At 43.4% G+C, this 20,483-nt stretch overlaps 1 protein-coding gene across 1 annotated transcript in view; it reads right to left on the reverse strand.

Moving 5' to 3' along the window:
- Nucleotides 1–19,517, reverse strand: part of Tmod3 (tropomodulin 3) — a 58,223-nt gene extending 38,706 nt beyond the window's left edge. Inside the window, exon 1 of the mRNA XM_021173025.2 lies at nucleotides 19,362–19,517. The gene's annotated coding sequence lies outside the window, so the exon portion shown is untranslated. The remainder of the gene's footprint in view (nucleotides 1–19,361) is intronic.
- Nucleotides 19,518–20,483: the final 966 nt, after the last annotated feature.

A 20,483-nucleotide genomic window follows, 5' to 3' on the forward strand; every position in this document is an offset into this window, starting at 1 on the left:
CTCTTGCCTGCAATCCAGCATTCCAGAAACAGACAAAGGAGGATTTCTACAAGCTTAGGGCCAGCCTGGTCTACATAGCTCTAGAGTAGCCAGGGTTACATAAAGAGATTGTTTTAAAACAAACAAAACAAAACAAAACAAAAACAAAAAAAGTTGAATCCAGTTTTGAGATTAGCTTTTGTCACCAAATATAAATCCCTAGGAATTCATCCAAGTTACTACATTAGTAGTCTGTTCTCTGCTACAGTTCACAGTAATGTTATATATGCCACTGATATTCAAATAAGTTATCTGGAAATCAAACACAGGGCCTTGTGTATGCTATACAAGTACCCTACCACTAAGCCACACCTCCAGCACCCAACTCTATGTCTTGACTTATAACAAATAAGTTGGCTATGAAGATCCATGTGCATGCTTTTGTGTGACCATAACTAATAGCATTTATCGGCAGGCACTGCTATGATATCTAACACTATCAAATCTTAATAAAAATAAAAGTCAAATGGTCTTAAAGGGGTCCACAAGGACTCAAAAGACACCCTAGGCCCTGACTCATCTTTAACCATTCACCTCTTAACTCAAAAAGCTCCACGAATTCTGATCTTATCGCTCTTCCTCCAGCAAAGCAGGCACACTTCTGCCTTAGTGCCTAAGTGTCCTGTACCTGGACTACTCTGTACTCACGAGGCCCATGCTGCTGAGAACTGTTCACGACCGCGTCTTACAGAGCAGCAGGCCTTACAGGTCCCTGCTATTACCTTCCTTTTGCTGCAGCTCCTCCTGCTGTACATCAGGCATTGTACATTACGGATTCCTGTCTAGTCTGTCACTGAACTCTAACTACAGTCAGGCAAGCACTTTGCTATCCTTAACACAGAGAAAAAGCAAGACATACACCAAGGACTAATGCAGCAAACCAACTCCAGAGTCACTCAATCCACAATTGTCAAAATTATTCAAACAGTAACCTTTTAACTTTATATGACAGCAATTTTTAGGGTATCTCTCCAATATTTCAGTTTTCATTTCTGAGCACTATAGTATCACTAGCAGGCCTAGAACTTGCTACGTTGAACTCACAGAGATTCTCTGACAGAATCTGACAGAGTTTTGGGGGACTTCTGTTTGTTTGAGACAAGGCATTACTTTGAATCCCCTGGCTGGCCTAGAATTCTCTGCATCATTTTTTTGTTGTTGTTGTTTGTTTTTTTGTTTTTGTTTTTTCGAGACAGGGTTTCTCTGTATAGCCCTAGCTGTCCTGGAACTCACTTTGTAGACCAGGCTGGCTTCGAACTCGGAAATCTGCCTGCCTCTGCCTCCTGAGTGCTGGGATTAAAGGCGTGTGCCACCACTATTCTCTGCATCATTTTAAAATATTTGATTTTAAAAATAAAAAAGGGAGCCAGCGAAGTGGGTGACACATGCCTCCAAACCTGCCTACCGGAAACTGATTCACTTCCTCATGGTAAAAGAAGCAAACCAACTACTGAAAGTTGTCTTCCGACCTCAAGTGCATGCAAGGGCCTGCCTCAACACACACAAACTTAAAAAATAAGCACAACTTGACTCTAGCTGCATATGTATCAAAAGATGGCCTAGTCGGCCATCACTGGAAAGAGAGGCCCATTGGACATTGCAAACTTTATATGCCCTAGTACAGGGGAACGCCAGGGCCAAAAAGTGGGAATGGGTGTGTAGGGAAGTGGGGGGGAGGGTATGGGGGATTTTTGGGATAGCATTGGAAATGTAATTGAGGAAAATACATAATAAAAAAAAATTTAAAAAAAAAAAGAAAGAATAGAGGAGTCAGAGGAAAGGAAATCATAAGAGATTGTGATGGTTTGTATATGCTTGGCCCAGGGAGTGACAGGACTAGAATGTGTGTCACTGTTGGAGTAGATGTGTCAATATGGGTGTGGGCTTAAGACACTCAGCCTAGCTGCCTGGAAGCAGTATTCAGCTAGCAGCCTTCAAATGAAGAGGTAGAACTCTCAGCTCCTCCTGCACCATGCCTGCCTGGATGCTGCCATGTTCCCATCTTGATGATAATGGACTGAACCTCTAAACTTGTAAGCCTGCCCCAATTAAATGTTGTCCTTATAAAAAAAAAATAAACACAACAAAAATTAAGTAAAACAATTACAGCATAGTCCAGCCCATTCTCCCACTGCCACATCCCAAGTTGGGTTGTTAAAAATGAGATCTTTAGGTTCCAGAAGCATAAGGGGAAAAGAACAAAATCGGAAGTCACCAGGCAGCCCAGCAAACCTGTTAGGGCCAGAACAAAGAGCTTTTAATTAGACGGAGGTTACAGAGGGCAAGGGCGACCTTACCGCAGAAAGCAGCCAGACCACTTCAGCCAATGTTACAAGAAAATACTTCAACAGGTTACTCATGCCACTTCAAAAGCAATCTGTCAGTGCGAACCCGAGAGACTTTGGGGCTCCCATGTGAGTAAGCTACTTCCTGTCATGGTTCACTGCTGCAAACTGCTCCCACTCCCAGTGACCCCTCCTGCCATCTTGGTGGAGTCATGGCAACAGATGAGAAGAAGCAAGGTGAGAGAAGAAGCCATCCTGAGAACCAAAGACAAATGCCAAAACAGGAGCCCCTGTAGTGTGCTCGGTATCTTAATCTCAGTATTTGTATTCTGGTTAACTTAAAAGCCTTCTACCAGTTATCCTATGAACAAACCAAAGAGTGCTCAGCCATAAATAAATGGCTAACTGTTCCAAGTGCATAACGGGGGGATTAATCTGAGGTTTATTTTTTTTCCCTTTCTCTCCCAAAGGAGAAGTACAGCTATGACTCACTCTTCCTTCTACAATAATGTTCTTACTCTACCAAGTTAATAAGAATCAAACTAATTACAAAAATCCCAAGACTAGGCTAGGTCTAAAAGAGGGAGCTGAATGCCATGTAGAGAACAAAGATAGTGCCTTTCTCAGCTCTGTCCCTTCTGACTTTCTTGTACTTAAATATTTATTATTTATTGCTTTATTTTGGGATTGAGCATGAATTGTTAAACACTCTCATTTTTCAATCTACCCTCAAATCAATGCATACATTTATTAAGGGCCTATTACTTTTCATCTGTTATGGGAGGGGGCTAGACTGTCAGGACACGGACGGGAAAAGGCTTATAGGACCAAGAGGAAAGGTCTTAGAGAAAATGATACAGGACACAGTCTTCTTTTCTCTCTGCACTTTAGAAATAAATGTTTTTCAAACCAACTTTAAGAGCTCACAAGGACCCAAGATAAGGCACAAAACCACACAGGCTGCGACACTCAACAGCTCCTTAAGGCACAGAAAAGACACAGGCTGCCATAGTCAACAGTTCCCTAAGGTCGAGTCTAAGCACAGACACAGCACTCATTTTCTGTTGAATTCACCACAGTGCTGACCTGCAAAGTGTGAGCAAGTAGCAAAAGCAAACTTGATTCTGCCCTGGGCAGGAGGCAGGGCTCCTCCCTGTTCATTCCCCTCACACCAACAGGTGAGTGGAACCCCATCTTCTAGCAACACTGTATACCAACAATTATGCTGCAGTGAAGAGTGAGGAGAGCATCACTGCTCAGATGCAAACCAAGTGTACTGAGAAAAACCATTCTCAACATAACTGCCATCAGTAATGCTTGCAGGCTTGCCGGTTAACAGCTAATAAGGTGTCTGGGTATTCTGAATGAAAGCTGTCCCCAAATTTTAGATAAACAAATCAGATAAGGATGGATTAGATAAGGTTTTTGGTCAAGTATGGGAGAAAATGCTTTTAGATACTGCTAAAACTAATGCAAACCACCAAAATAAGCCCACAAGACATGGATATAAAAATATCCTAGGATATAGGATATTTTTATATGAAGATTTCACAAATAAAGTTGGGTGTGGTGGTACATACCAGTTATCTTAGTACTTTAAGGTCGGCTTGGGCTGTATAAGACACTGTCTTAAGCCAAAACAAAACCAAGACGTTTCCCAATCAGTGCCTGTAAAACAAATGTAAGGAACACACATTGTCTTTTGGGGGAGCAGAGAAAAAAGACCTCACTCTGTATCCACTACGTATAACCTAACATCTATGTGTAAGCCCATAGCCCTAAGCTTGCAGTGATCCTCCTGCTTGTGGTCCCAAGTTCTCAGATCACAGGCAGGCACAACACCTGGTGAAGGGTTTTGTTTTTTTGCTTTGTTTTGTTTCTTTGCTTTTTGAAACAAGATCTTACACAGTCTGATCCTCCTGCCTCCACCTCCTAAAGTCCAGGATTATAGGTATGCATAGTATTACTTATACTAACTACAGAATAATGGACGAACTTGGCCAGAACATTAAACCACACAGACACAAACCAACTTGAAATGTTCCATATGGGAGCTAGAGAGACAGCACAGCAGTTAAGAACACTTGTTGCTGGGTCAGAAGATTCTGCTGAACTCCCAGAACCTACATGGTACTCACAATCGTCTGCCACTGCAGCTCCAGGGACTCTGACCCTCCTCTCTTCTGGCCTCCTTACACATAAAATAAACACAATGCTAACTGGTATGTTTGTGCACCACATGTGTACCTGGTGACTACAGAGGCCCCAAAAGGCATCATACTTCTTGAGACTAGAGTTATAGACAGTTGTGAGCTGCCATGTGGGTGCTGGAAATCTAACCCAGGTCCTCTGGAAGAGCAGCCAATATTCTTAACCCTTGAACTTTCTTGAGCCCTAAAATAAAGTTCTTAAAGTTTCCCTCTACTAGATTCTACTAGTTTTCATTCTTTTGGACCAGATTTAAAATTTTTCTTTCTAATAAAAATTTATTCTCCCCCCTTTAGCAGAGGTGAGTCTTATTAGCTCATAATTGGGATAAAATGGTATATTTATAAAACATAATGGAAAAACCTTAAATTTAAAAAATAAGTTTTCAAAGTAAGCTAAGCACATTCCTAAAGACCCTTTCTGTGCCTCTATTTTCTGAATGTCTCGAAGCTCTTACCTGAGACCTGTAACAAACTAGGACAAATTTAAGTGCTTGGTAGAGTTTAAATATCACAAAAGGAGGGGGGGAAACCCTCCAGAAAAATCCAAAATCCTTTGGAAGAAAAAAGCCTAACGGGCTGCTTGACTCTTAGCACCATCCAGACCATCGCTCAACTACCTGTTACTCCAGCTCCAGAGGGATCCCATACCTCTGGCCTCTGTGGGGACAGACAGACAGACAGGCTCTCTCTCCCTCCCCCCTCTCTAAATAACACTCTAAAAGAAAAAAAAACAAAAAGAAGAAAATTAAAAAGAGAGCAGGGGCCCCCCAGCCCCTACCCTTGAACAAGGGTCAGCAGATCTATGAACTTAATTGGTGCTCTGGCTTTGAACAAGTCGATCTCCTCTCAGTTTCCTGTACCAGATGAATAGTCGAGGTGGCGCTAGTCTGGCAATCCCTGTATGTCCATGGCAAACACTGCAAATCAAACACCATATTACCAGAGCCCAGGTTCTGCCTTAGCTGCTAACCCAGCCACTAGGAAAGGACTCACCCAGGGCTAAGATCTGGTCACTTTCGGGGATTTCAGGGGTTCCTGTCTTTCTAGATGTAACAGCATGAGCTTAAAGAAACACCATTTGACTCGACCTTAGAAAAAGAAAAACATAGCACTGACTTGCCCTTGTCACTGCTAGGATGAACAATGTACACGCAGAGAGGAAAACCATGAAAGCTGAGAAAACCATGCTAGGCAGATACAAACATTTCAGAAAAGGGACTCAAAAGAAACCAGATCAACTAAAGAAAGAAAGAAACAAAGAAAGAAGGAATAAAGCAATGAAGTCACACATGGGCCATGCTGTTAACTACTAGAGGAGAAAAAGTTCTAGTGGCATGATCACACTGGTGAAGGCCTCCTCCACACCAAGCCGACTCCAACTGGGATTTCATTTTTTTTGGTTTTTCGGTTTTTCGAGACAGGGTTTCTCTGTGTAGCCCTGGCTGTCCTGGCACTCACTTTGTAGACTAGGGTGGCCTCGAACTCAGAAATCCGCCTGCCTCTGCCTCCCGAGTGCTGGGATTAAAGGCATGCGCCACCACGCCCGGCTCAACTGGGATTTCTTATCCTTCCACTGACTCCAACACAAAATTAAAATGTCTCTATGAAAACATAAGGGGTCAGCACACCTTTAAGTAAGGAATGAATGCAAAAAAGTTTCAGTCATGAATGTACAATTGTGATTAGTGTTATGATGAAACACTCAAAGGAACACGCGGACTTCTTGCTTACTGTGCACACCCAGAGCCTTCTGGTGGAGCCCAGCCTCCTGAGCACTGGCAGGACAGCTGTGAGGGAGTGAGCCTGCACCCTCAGCCGTGGTCTCTCACCAAGATAAAGTCAGGTTTCAGGCAGTGCTTTCGTTACTGCCCAGCTGGCTACTCCCTGCAGTGTACTCGATAAACCTGTTTGTGACATACTCAATAGACCTGTTTTCTTCCTACTTTGGTAGGAATTCACTTACCATATATTGTGGCCAATCTACCACATTTTCTCTTACTGAAAAAAAAAAGAAAAAGCTGGGAGTGGTGGTGTACACACCTGCAGTCCCAATGCTGGGGAAGTAGAGGCAGGAGAATGGTCACAAGTCCGAAGGATAGCCAGGTTTATAGATCAAGTTTCAAGGAGCCAGAACTACACAGTGAGACCCTGTCTCAAAAAGGAGGGGAGTGGGGAGGAGGGAAATTGAAATTTAAGGAAAGGGCTCCTGGGAAACAGATCTCATCAAAGCTTCAGTTTAATTTCAGGTCATATTCTAGGGAAGCTTAGCAGTCCTCCGTTACTTACTAACATCTGTCTCTTAAGTTAGACCTATTTTATTAGGTATAAGAAGCTTTTTTCTTCTAGTTTCCTTTTGAGACAGGTTCTCATGTAGCTCAGGCTGGCCAGAACTTCCTCTATAAACAAGGATGGCCTTGAACTCCTAATCCTCCTGCACTTACAAAGTGCTGGGATTAAAGGCAGAAAGAACCTCCAATGACTATCAAGAGACCTTATGGTCCATGGTTGTGAGCCACTTCACGACATACCAAGCGACACCCTTTTCAGTTTTGTATCATGTTCGTTCATGCACGCATTCACTTTTGAGGGGCAGCTCACCTGTCTGCTGCATTTTGATTCTGCACACAAAGAAATCTCTGATTTCGAATTTACTGATTTCCTATTACTGCACTGAAGTAATAAGAAAAGTGCTTTGGCCGGGCAGTGGTGGTGTACACCTTTATTCCCAGCACTTGGGAGGCAGAGGCAGGCGAATTTCTGAGTTCAAGGCCAGCCTGGTCTACAGAGTGAGTTCCAGGACAGCCAGGGCTACACAGAGAAACCCTGTCTTGAAAAAACAAACAAAACAACAACAACACAAAACCCCCAAAAAACAAAACCAAAAACCAAGAAAAAGTGCTTTGATGTAAAGAGCAAAGCAAGAATCATGAACTACCCAACAGACCTGGTAAGAGACGCCCATGTTTAGTGAGGCAGTGGCTTCATTCCTCACAACCACAAAAAGGAGAACAGAGAACAAGAAAAAATAATTCTAGATCAGAAAACACTTCACAGTCTATAAGAGCAATAGTCAACCCTTACTCAAGTGTACGTGATCACATAATCTCTCAAGTTCCCCTGTTTTTGACTAAAGGCTGTGAGTCTCAAACTGGGACTGAGGCCAGTTGGGGATTATTTTTTTCTTCAAGATCTTTCCCCTAAGGAAATATTAGGAGAAACAACATCCCAAACTCCACATCGCTAAAAATTGAAAAACAAGCAATGGCATCACACACACACACACACACACACACACACACACACACAACATCCTTATCTCCAGTCCTTGCTCCTTCCTCGGCAAGGTTCCAGGAAGTGACACAATATGGATCTCACAAGGAGGCAGGAGGCAGGCCCTCACAGAGAGCCTTTCCCAGGCTGCAGATAGGCCAGCTCAGTCACCGAGCACTCTTTAACACCACATGCCTGTACTTAGGAATGTTCTTGTTTCTCGGGTGATCTTGATGAACCAAAGCTCAGGAGGCCGGGGTCTCACAGACTTCTCTCTCACCTTGCTGCTTTCCTTGTTCCCTGGAGGGTGAGTGTCCACATTTCTGCAACGAGCCCCCACCCATCTCCAGACTTTTCCATCCTATCCAAACTCCTCACATTAAGTCCAGCACAAACCTGATCTTCCTGAAGCCCTTTCTATCTCCTTCCATCACCTGGTCTCTTCCCTCCTCAAAGGTCAACACTCAGCAGAACTATCTAGCCTATTACATGCCATTGATTCGTATGTCGTGGGCCTCTGCTAGTATGAATACCTGCCTGTAGAGGCATTTCCTGCACACCTCAGACACAAGCATACTTGTGATTTTTAGGGGTCAGCAATGCTTATTACTCTAATTTCAAAAGTCTGGGTATACAGGAATCTTTGTTATTAAAATTAATTTTCAGATTAAGGAGAAGCTTTCTCTCTCTCCTTCCTTCCTTCCTTCCTTCCTTCCTTCCTTCCTTCCTTCCTTCCTTCCTTCCTTCCTTCCTTGTGTGTACATGTGTCAACACAGCACCTCTGTGGAAGTAAGAGGTCAGCTTTCAGCAGTCAGCTAGCTATCTCCTCCCTCCATGTGGGTATCAGGGATTGAACTCATTATGGTTATAAAAGATACAAGACTAGAATTTGTATAATATACCTTGATGCCTTATAGCATTAAAAAAAGTAATTCAGTGACTAAGCTGAAGTGTGGTCCAGTAAGACGTGGTATTTACAAGTCTGTACTAGAAGTTTCATGACCAAAACCACATAAAACCTCTAGAACAAAGTATAAGTTTCATGTGAAATTAGAATAAAAGAGGTTGGGCTGGAGGGATGGCTCCACAGTTAAGAGCACTGATTGCTCTTCCAGAGATCCTGAGTTCAATTCTCAGCAACCACATGGTGGCTCACAACCATCTCTAATGGAATCTGATGCCCTCTTCTGGTGTGTCTGAAGAGAGCAATGGTGTACTCACATACATAAAATAAAACAATAAATCTTTTAAAAAAAGAATAGAAGGGGTCATTTTAAGTGATTAAAATACTCACTATAAACTGGGCATGGTGGTGCACACCTTTAATCCCAGCACTTAGGAGACAGAAGCAGGCAGATCTGAGTTCGAGACCAGCCTGGTCTACAGAATAAGTCTCAGGACAGCCAGGGCCACATAGAGAAACCCTGTCTTGAAAACAAAACAAAACAACAACCCTCACTATAATGTAGTCTTGAAAATACATATACCCAGGGTGGGGGTGGGGGGTTAAGACGGGCTGATCAACGGGCTTTAAATTACAGTTACACAAGGTGAAGAAGTCCTGGTATGTTGTGGCAAAATGGTGTAACCATAGATAAAACCATGTAATACATTTAAAATGCCCAAAGAAGAGATTTTGACAGCATTCACCATTAGGAAATACTAAATGTTTGAGGAGATGAGTTTAATCTGATTTGGACATTAAGTAACACATGTAAGTATACATTCCTACCATACCATTACTATGCTATGCATAACTTTTATGTTTGTATACACTAGTTCATGTATACTTAAAAAGCGTAGTCACATACAACACAAAGCAAAGCCATGAAAAATGACTAGAATAATGAGAAGCATACAGTTGGGGAGGCAGTTTCTGGGAAGGAGAAGTGGGAGGGAACAGAGGTGGAAAGAAAAACAAATCAACATGAAGGCCTGGGGACAGCTGACGAAAGCAGAGCTGAGGAAAGACGGGAAGTCTCAGAAACTGTGGCTATTGGCCAAGAAGTGGGTACAGGGGCTGCCTTGGCACGGATTCTTTAAAAGTAGGATAAAGGACATTTTCCTTTCATAGTCAGAGAACTCAAGAGACTCACAGAGAAATAAAAGGCCACTTGGAAAAGAAGCAAAGTTGCTGAGAGGTAAGCAAAGGCTGAAAACAGAAGTTCAAGATACATCTAAAACTGACTATCACAACTGTAATTATTATTATTTTAAGTGACAGAATGAAACTGCCTGTGCTTCAATTATAACATTAAGAAATACTTCAAAATTTGTATTTATTATCAGTGTGTGTATGTGTATGCACAATGTGTATCTGTAAATACAGGTACCTCTGTGGCATGACACGCACACGGAGGGAGATGATAGGACAAGGTTGGGAGATGGTTACCAGGCTTACACAGCAAGCACTTTACCTGCCAGGCCACCTCAGCAGCCTGAAGGTTCCCCTCTCTACTTGAGCTTCTCAGATTGATAAGGGACCACATGCCACAACAATGAAGAAAAAGAGGAATAAATTTCACTTGCATATATCTTATCTGCAAACTTCTTTAACATTACACAAGAATAATAGTACATGACGTAAAATATAAAATATAGCAACACATTATTCAATAACCCTGCATAATATTAATATTTATAATATCTGATATAAGTATATTAATTTACATTACTAATAATATCCTGTTATTTGTTAAAAACCAATCTGAGGCTCAGGGAGAAAAAAGAGCCTGCCCAAGAGTATATACTTCTCAGTGAATGTAAGATTTAAAGTTCCTATTTCCCCACAATCTCATACTACTTTTATAAGACAATCAAGTTCTATCATAGTCAGTAATAGTTACTAATTTCAACAATTACTATCATGTCACTAATACTTCACATCAACAGAAGTTAATTAAATCAACGTGACTGAGAGCAAGCCGCAGCTGAGTAAAGGAGAAAGAACACAAAGTAAAGCAAAACAAGCAAAGCAATTTAATGTATTTACAAAAACCTCTAAACCCCAGCAAGTAGTTGCATACTACAGTAAAATATGCAAAAGGCAACTTTACACCAAGAGGCTGGAGAGGTGGTTCGGTGGTTAGAGCACGTGCTATTTTTGCAGATGACCCGAACTTGATTCTCAGGACCCATGCTGGACAGCTCTCAACCTCCTATCAGCTCCAGGGGATCCAATGCCTCTGGCCTCCAAGGGCACTGCACTCATGTGCATACACACAACAAGATAAAAATATATAAATGTCCTTTTTCTGTTCTTTCAACCCACGCATGGCAGATCAAATCTAATTTGGATAGTGGGGAGACAAAAACCCAACTTGAAAGATCATGTATCATCAAATCTGGGGAAAACTCCATAAATCAGGAAGAGTCACATTTAAACTGAGCCAAAGGACTGGAGAGATGGTTCAACAGCTAATTAAATCAAAGTGACTGAGAGCAAGCCACAGCTGGGTATAAAAGAGAAGGAAAAACAAAGTAAAGCAAAACAAAGCAATTTAATATATTTACAAAAACCCTTAAGTCCCAGAAAGAGTACTGGCCGCTCTTGCAGAGAGAGAGAACCTGGGTTTGGTTCCAAGAACACAAATAGCACCTTACAACCACCTGTAACTCCGCCTTCAGGGGATCCACTATTCTCTTGGCCTCCACACACAGCAGCACATACATGGTGCACACACGTTGAGACAGGCAAACACTCTTACACATGTATGGTGGTTTATATCTATGATCCCAGCCCTCAGAACTGCCACTGAAATCGAGGCAAGCCTGGGCTACAATGATAGACCCTACATCTTAAAGCCAAAAACAAATGAGTTGAAGCTTTAGGGAAACCATATGTCATGACAAAGCAGAGAATGCCAGTCTTTAGGGGAAAAGGGCTGTGTCAGGAAGTGAGGCCAGACATTATTAGCCTTAGAGTGAAGGTTTAAGACAACTCCAAAACAACTTAATAGTCAAGATAAATTACGTTATAATTTCCATTTAAAAAAAAATAATAAGTAATATCCTAGAGTGGAGAAAAAGCACAGAAAAGAGCCACAGAGACCCCAAGCAAGCCACATGTGCAGGAAACTGGCATGGGGGTGGGCATCTTTCTAAGAGGCCATTCTGAATCCCAGCTGGAGTTCATTTTGGGAGCTCAGTGGTTTTGTAATAATAATCCATGCTGATCCCAGCCCCAGCACCACAGCCAGCAAGCCTAAGCCGTTTGTGTTCCCTGAGACCTAAGAGCCCAATGGATACCATCTATTTGGGAAAATGAAACTCAACATAAAGCTACTTTAAAAACCAAGGCAATCCATAATTAGCAGTTCAAACCCGTGGGCCTGACAATTAGTGCTGCCAACGTTCCAAGATAACTGTGGGTGGTCAGAAACAGGCAGATTCAGCCAGCAGAGGGAGAAAAGCGTAGAGTAAGCAAAAGATCAAAGCCTAGGCTAAAAGGCAGCAGGGACTGGAGCCAGGGGAAGGAAAGGAAGAAAAAAGTAAAGAGAAAAAGGACAGATAAAGAAATGAGTCCATGGGACCTGCAAGGTGGCTCAGGGTACAGACATCTGCTGCCTGATGACCCGAGTGTGATCCCTGGAAGGAGAAAACAGTTGCCTGAAAGTAAGTTATCCTCCCACCTCCTTGAGTATGCTGAGAGACACGCAAACAAACGTAAAAGAGACATGTAAGACCATCCAGGGCTACATAGGGAGACGCTGTTTCAAAACAGGACAAAAAGGAACTGGAGAGATGGCTAGGTAGTTAGGAGTGCACACTGCACGGACAGAGGACCTGAATTCAGTTTCCAGTTCTCATGGTCAGCCACTCAGTCACCTGTAACTCCAGTGCCAAGGCATCTGACAATCTCTCCTGGACTCTGGGAGGGGTCTGCAATCAACAGCACAAACACACCCAGGCACACAAACAAGCTTCCTCCCTCCCTCCCTGCTCCTTCCCTCCCCCCCCCCAACAACAAAAGACAACACAAACCATTAGTCCAGTCTCCAAGCTTTTCCACTTCCCATCCTTAGATCACACTGTTTTATTACAACCTAAAATATCCTGTCCCCCTGTGTGTTCAAATATTTTTATATTCTTCAGAGACCAGTAGAAACAACACACTTCCTTGAAGGCAGTTCCCTAGTGTCCTAATCAGAAGACAGGGGCCAAACCTAAGGTTTAGACTTGGGGGTAGGAGACTGTGTAAGGTTTCTTCTGCTGCTTGGGAGGGGGATGGGGTGGGGGGAGGACAAACTACATCCAGGAACTCACTGAGGAGTGTTTGCTGGAGGTAAAACCACACTGCTGTGTCTCAGCCCTGTCCCCTGCTTGGTTGTGGTTTATGGCAATAACTATATATTTTAGGGCAAACTTCAGGGAAAAAAAAAAGAGGGGTGTGGGTTGGGGATTAACTCTGAAACCTTCAAGCTGTAAGAAAACGCGTCATCTTTGCCCAAGGTGAGTGCTAATGGAATGGTACACACATTTAATTTGAGCCTGATGATATATACATATTTAAAGGGCAATCTCTCTTTTGCTGCTATGCACAACAAAGGAATATTCCTCAACAACTTCTCATTAGTTATAACAAAATATCTTGCTTTGTAATTTTACATATGGGAATCCAGAGTATATCTAAGTATTAGTAATAGAATCTTGTTCAATAAGGGACTTATTATTCAGTAAGTTAAGGACTAAAACTATTTTACTTACAAGTCTAAGCCCTAAATTTGGGATCCTCCTGCCTCAGACTCTCTGGTGCCTGGATCAGAGACATGCCCCACGACTCTAGCACACTCTGAATACATTTAACATGCAGCCAGATGCTATGGGCCATGCCTGTATCTCAACAGGAGAGAGAACCAGGAGGATGCTGGGAATTCAAGGCCACCATGGTTGTGTAGTGAGTTCCAGGCCAGCCAGAAACACATAAAAGACCCTCTCTAAAAATTTAAAAAGTTGCCTTGCCATGGTACTTTTAGCATCTTGTCCACTCTGCCCTCACTTCTCCCTGTTTATTTTCTGTCCATTTTCCTCACATGCACTTCAGCAAAGGGTTATCTCTGTCTATCAGTAACCTTATTTTGTAAGTTTGTTTTTGTGTGTTTGGGTTCCTTCCCTAGAGAGTGGGTGTAGATATTGAGCATGAATACCCTAGGGAGTGTATATTTTGACAGGTCACAAAAGGTCACACCCAGCATGGAAACTTAATAGTATTTTAGTAATTCTCTCTCAGGAGTGCAAGGGTTGAGCTGAGGATACAGGAGAGTTGGTGAGCACCTGTCTAGCACACACAAATCGCTGGGTTTGACTGGTAGAACATGCCATGCCTATAACCCTAACACTTGGGAGAGAAAGGCAAGGGAATCAAAAATTCAAGGTCACCTTCAGCTACACAGACTACAAAGAAACCCTTTAAAAAAAAAAGAAAGAAAGAAAGAAAGAAAAAGAAGAGAAAAACCAAAGTCAGCAAGATGGCTTAGTGAGGTCAGGGCAGTTGCTCCCAAGCCTGATGGCTAAGTTCAATTCCTGGGACACACCAGGTAGAGGGGCATAACAGATCCCTATGCCTCTCCTCTGGCCTCCACACAAGTACCATGGTGGCACATGGCCACCCACAATGCACATCACAGACACATACAAAATAAATAAATGCAATTCTAAAAGGAAAAAAAGGGAACAAAGGCAGACACAGTGACTCACCCTATAACACCAGCACAAAGCCCGAGGGAGACCCTTCCGCCACATTTAAAGAGCTTAAGCTACACAGTAAGTTCCAGGCCCAGCCTGAACTACACAGTGACTCTAACAACAACAAACGGCACAAGTGAAAGACGTCAGTCACAAAGGATCACTTGTTCTGTGATTCAATCTATATCAAGTCTCCAGAGGCTTAGTGACTACCCGTGAGAAAAGGCCATTCTTGAAACATAGTTGAGTTTGAGGCCAGCCGAGGGTACATGAGAGACCCTGTAAAGAAACCATAGTATCTTTATAGCCTTAGGGATAGGTGAAAAACTTCTTGGTCAAGATGTAAGAAACAGGAATCATAAAAAGAGCAGCATTAGCTGGGCGTGGTAACGCACACCTTTGATCCCAGCACTCGGGAGGCAGAGGCAGGCGGGTTTCTGAGTTCGAAGCCAGCCTGGTCTACAAAGTGAGTTCCAGGACAGCCAGGGCTACACAGAGAAACCCTGATTTTGTTTCAAAAGAAATTTTAGAGTACTATAATGCATGCACTTCCAACTATTACCACTTTGGATTATTAAAACCTCTATTCCTTCATTTCTACTAAGTATCAAAACAACACAAACTGATAGAGGTCTGTGGAGATGGCTCAGCTGGAACTCACCATGCAAGCATGAGGACCTGAGTTTTGATTCCCCAGTACCCATATAAGTCAGGCGCTGTGTGCCTGCAATCCCTGAGTTGGGGAAGAGGAGACAGGAGGATCCTGGGTCTCTGTGATTGACTAGTCAGCCTTACTGACTTGAGCTCAGGGAGTTCCAAGCTCAGTAAGAAATGCTGTCTTAGAAAGATTAGGTAGAACCTGGCATGGTGGTACATATCCGTAATCCCAGTACTCAGGAGGCAAGAGCAAGATCTATGTGAGTCTGAGGCCAACCTGGTCTATATAGTGAGTTCCAGGACAGCCTGGGCTGTGTAGAAAGACCCTGTCTTCAAAAAGTCACTGGCTTCCACACAAATGTACCCCCATGTGTGAGTATATATACATACATATATACCCACTAATGGATTCAGGCAGATACAAGGATGTATGCTCAGATTTAAACCCTTTTTATTTTTTATTATTTTTCCAATTTTTTATTAGGTATTTATTTCATTTACATTTTCAATGCTATCCCAAAAGTCCCCCACACGCTCCCCTACCCACTCCCACTTCTTGGCCCTGGCATTCCCCTGTACTGAGGCATATAATGTTTGCATGACCAATGGGCCTCTCTTTCCACTGATGGCCGACTAGGCCATCTTCTGATACATATGCAGCTAGAATTTGACTACAATTTTAATATCTAACAAGTTACTGGACCATCACAAATTAAATATTTGTTTTCTATACTGTTTTCTTTTCAATATAATTTCACACTTATGATTTTAAATGATCCGAGAAGAGCAAGTGTAACCAAGTGTCAACAGGTAGGTCAATGACCAGCATTGACACATGTTTCAGCTACAATTAGAGCCTGCACAAGAATGCCCTCCTGGACTCTCCTCATCAAGAAAACGGATCGGGGTGTGGTGGTTCACGTTTCTAACTCCAGCACTTGGGAGGCTGAGTGGAGAAGGCTGCTTGCTGTGAGCGTGCAAACAACCAGTGCCTAGTGAGTTCCAGGTCAGATTGGGCTACAAGGTAAAACTTGCCACAAAGGAAACAAAGATTCCTGAGTGGTGGCACTTGCCCATAGTCCTGGCACTCTGGGAGTGAGTGAAGGCAGGAAGTTCATGATTCAAGCCTAAACAAAGACAGCAGAGTACAGACTGACACGGGACAGTATTAAAAGCCATTTTCTCCCACTATCTCCATCTTATCTTCCTTTGTCTCTTTCCCTTTCATCTTTTCCCCTCTTTCTGTTGATCTCTAACCCAGGTATGTGTCTATATCTGAAAATACAACCCTGCTGATCACAGGGCTTGGAGCTAGCTGGTTTCCTTTTATTCAACTCATCTTAAGTTCCAAGTGAATGTACGACATTTCACTGCTCTGAGTTGATATATCACACACACTCCAACATGACAGAAAGGGAAGGCCTGGGAGAACCGATGACTAGTACGTGGAAACAGACTGACTTTATTTGTTCTCTCCTGGATACACAACTACCACATGCTTTTATTCCCTCCAAACTGCTCTGAAGCAGGACATGGGCATAGCTCCAAAGAAAGTAAGCGTCCACACAGGGATCCTATCTCACACACACAAGAACCCCAGTGTCTAGGACAGAGTAAGATGCTTACTTGCTGAGTTAGTTAATTACTGAAACACACACAACAAAAGAGGAAGAAAGCTGAGCGTGTACAGAAAAAGAGGGAAGGAGAAGCTGGCAGGGTGGCATCCACCTGTAATCCCAGCATTCAGGATGCAGAGGCAGGAAGATCGGGAGTTCAAGGCTAACTTTGGCCACGTTGTAAATCCGAGGTCTGTCTAGGGTATGTGAGACCCTGTCTCAAACAAATTTTTTTTAACTGAAAATTAGACAAGTCCTGCAATCATATCTGATACTACAATTATCAGCACCTGTCTTAAAAGAACCATTATAAGCATCTTTAAAACGTCTTTTCAAAATTATCTTCCCATTTTGGTTTTCAAAGTGTAACTTCTACTTAAGATATGCAAATTCTAAACTCCACTTCAAAATGAACAGGCATGGTGATTTATGCATGTTAAGGGTGAAAAGTGTTGTCCCTACATGATGTAGGCCCTTAGGTTCATTCTGTTGTACTGAACCTGTTGTATAAATAAGCCACAAGCCAGTTGTGGGAATTGAAAATTATCTTTTTGCTTTTGTGGTGCTAGGTCCTTACACATGCTAGGCAAGCCTTTAATTACTGAGCTATATCTCCAGCCTGAAAAAAATTTGTTATTACACTGAAAACCAGGAATTGTGATGGGATCTGACCTATAAGTATTTAATGCCTATCTGGTGAAGCGTGGCCTAATGGCCTACCACAAAGATGAAGGATAAATCAGCTACAGGGCAGTAATAGCCTCAAGAAGACACCTTTGGTCGTGCCTGTCTAGCACCAAGGTTGGAATGATATACACATAGCCATGGTTTTCCAAATGGATTAATTCTTTAATAATTATAGGGATATGGTTCAGTGGATATGATCCAGGAGGATATGACATCAACTTCCAGGCTTTCACATGCATGTTCATACATGTGAACACACAAGAGCATGCAAAGACCTGAACACACATACACCATAGAAGGATAGGATAATCATGGGTTACCTGGCTACCACCAATCTCATCCTAAGATAAACTACAAAAGCTGAGAGACGCAAGGCAAGGTCGTTTAAGATTGGAATATGATGGATCTCACGTGTAGAACCAGAGATGGGATTCTGTGTGTGTTCTCACCTTCTGAGCCTTCTCTCCTGGCCCTACTGTCAGCTCTTAATACATTATAGACATGGCCAGACTCGGTGGCTCCGTCTGTAATTCAAGTACTGGGAAGCTGAGGCTTAAAGGCCAGCCTGAGCTACACAGCTCAAAATATCAAAAAGAGATAGATATGTGTGTAAAATGTGTGACTAGGACTAGGAAGAGAACTAATAAAAAGGAGTCTGAGCAAAGCTATTCTTCTAAAATAATGACAGGTCAATTGATTAATCAATTTAATATGCCAAAAAAAAAAAAAACTATTCCGAAATTTTTCAGAAAAAGAAACATGAACTGCACTAAATGTCAGAAACCAAAGAAGACTGCTCATAGCCAGCAAATCTCCACAGGCTCATTTCCTGTTTAAGTATGACCTCCTGGGATAAGTTTTACTGCAGTGTTCATTACCAAATAGATGACTGTGGTTTTTTTTTTTTTTTTTTTTTTTTTTTTTAAGAGAAGCAGAGGTCAAGTTGGGAATGTGATTCTTAGAAGACAAGAAAGAAGTGGGGTGGGTTGGGTGGGAGAGTAGAAAGGGAACGTGGGTGTGTGTGTGTGTGTGGTAGGATTTGAAAGGGGAAAGGGGATTCTTAAACAGAGAAGAGAGAGGGAAAGAGACGAGAAAGAAAAGGAAAGTAAAAATTGGGGCTGTTTCCCATTTCTGTTTGTAATCAGAATGCAGACTTGCGGAGGAAACGCATCAACTTCTGTAAGCGAAGATACAACGACCCAGTCACGTCCTCAAAACAAACCAGCATCAGCTTCACAGCTGGCCCCAGCTGTGCTGCACAGGAGCCAGAAACTTATTCTAAGGCAGGGCAGAGCAGATAAAGCAAAATGGCCAATGCAAGACACCAGATTTCAATCACAAAAAGGGTGTGTCCCAAGTTTTGTGGGTTTCTTCTCATCCAACAACAGTCAGGCAGAGAGATGATGGCTGGGGTAGAGGGGCGGCGGGGCAAGGCGCTTCTCAGACAGCTTCCCAGCTACGCCGGTTCCGGAGCACAGGCCGGTCCCAAACCCAGACAGCCAAACCCCAAATCCTACGTAGACAGTCCCGAACTCCAGGAGGCCGGTCTCAAATACTAGTGGCGGGCCCCGAATCCCAGCCGGCCGGTTCCGAACCCCAGGTGGTCTGTTCTGAACCTCAGTCGGCGGGTCCCGAACACTAGGTGGCGGGCCCCGAACCCTATCCGGCCAGTCCCGAACCCCTGCTGGCCGGCCGCAAGTGACTCAACCCCAGCCCAGAGCCTGCGCGCCTGGCCCCGGGCGACACCCAGCACAGCTCGCCGTCCCGGAACGGCCCGGCACCCTCCGTTCTCTAGCGAGGCCCGCGGGCAAGGCGCGGGAAGCACAGCCGCTCCCTTCTCAGCCGCCCAGGCCAGAGCGACCCGCTGCCGCGCCCGCCGACGGACTTCCTGGAAAGCACTAGGCTGAACTCACCTGTCTGGCCGCCGACCCACTGCACAGTCCGCAAGGTTTGAATCGCTCTTCCCTGCGCCCACACTCCGCGGCGCCTCAAGTTCAGGGAGTTGCCGAATCCTCCCGCCAGCTGCCCCTAAACCCGACCGCGCTGTCTGTATAGTTGGTTCCCCTTCACTGTCCCCTCCCATGCGCGTGCGTACTCTTGGGGCAGACTGCATGCTGGGAGTTGTAGTTCAAGGGAGAAGGGCGCGGCTCCATACATAAGAACCCGGTCGGTCCTTTACAATAGGAAGGGTGTTATAAGAGGGTACAGACACTAGGCTGAGAAAAATGCTTTCTTCTCCTGTATATATACCTGCCCGTGACCCTCTGGAAGGTAGAAAGCCTATCTATAGGCTTTTTTTTTTTTTTTTTTTTTTGGTAATACATTTCCTTCTTGCATGGTGGGCCTTTTGTAAACAAATAATATAGAGTAAGGCTTTTCTTATTCCCTTGGTTACTAATGGGAGAGCGTGATAATGGGAAAGCCTTTCAGCCTTTCAAACTTGTCATGGAAGACAGATAAAAGCTAAGGAACTGGGATCGTAGCTCAGTTGGTAGAGTGCTTACACAAACACACACAAAGCCCTAGATTTAATTCCAAACAATTGGATGTGGTGTTAAATGCCTGTAGTCTCAGATCCCAGCAATTGAAGTAGAGGGAGGGGTATCAGAAGTTTATCAGTCAGTTACATACAGAGTTCAAGGCCAGTCTGGGCTACATGAGGTTTTTTTGTTTTGTTTTTGTTTTTAAAGCAATTTATGGCAGAAAAGGTCATAAATCGCACCAAGGTGTGGTGCCTCTAACATAAACAAAGGAGTAAAGGTGAGAAGCAGAGATAGATTTAATTAATGCACACACCTAGGAAAGGATCAGATAAAGAAGTCAATAAGCCCACATGAGCTTTAGATTTAAGCAGAACAACTGGGGCAGGAAGCATTCTTGTATGTATAATTGAGCAATCCTGGTCACAATGTGTCCTGGCTGGTCATTCTTTCAGTCTGGTTCTGCAAGTTGTTCCCAAGAGTCCCTTTTGCCTGAGGGGGCAATGTCATTCTCAGAAGATAAGTGCTCATGTTCCAAGATGCATCCTTCCCACC

The sequence above is a fragment of the Mus caroli genome, chromosome 9 (genome assembly GCF_900094665.2).
Source record: "Mus caroli chromosome 9, CAROLI_EIJ_v1.1, whole genome shotgun sequence".
Lineage (NCBI taxonomy): Eukaryota > Metazoa > Chordata > Mammalia > Rodentia > Muridae > Mus > Mus caroli.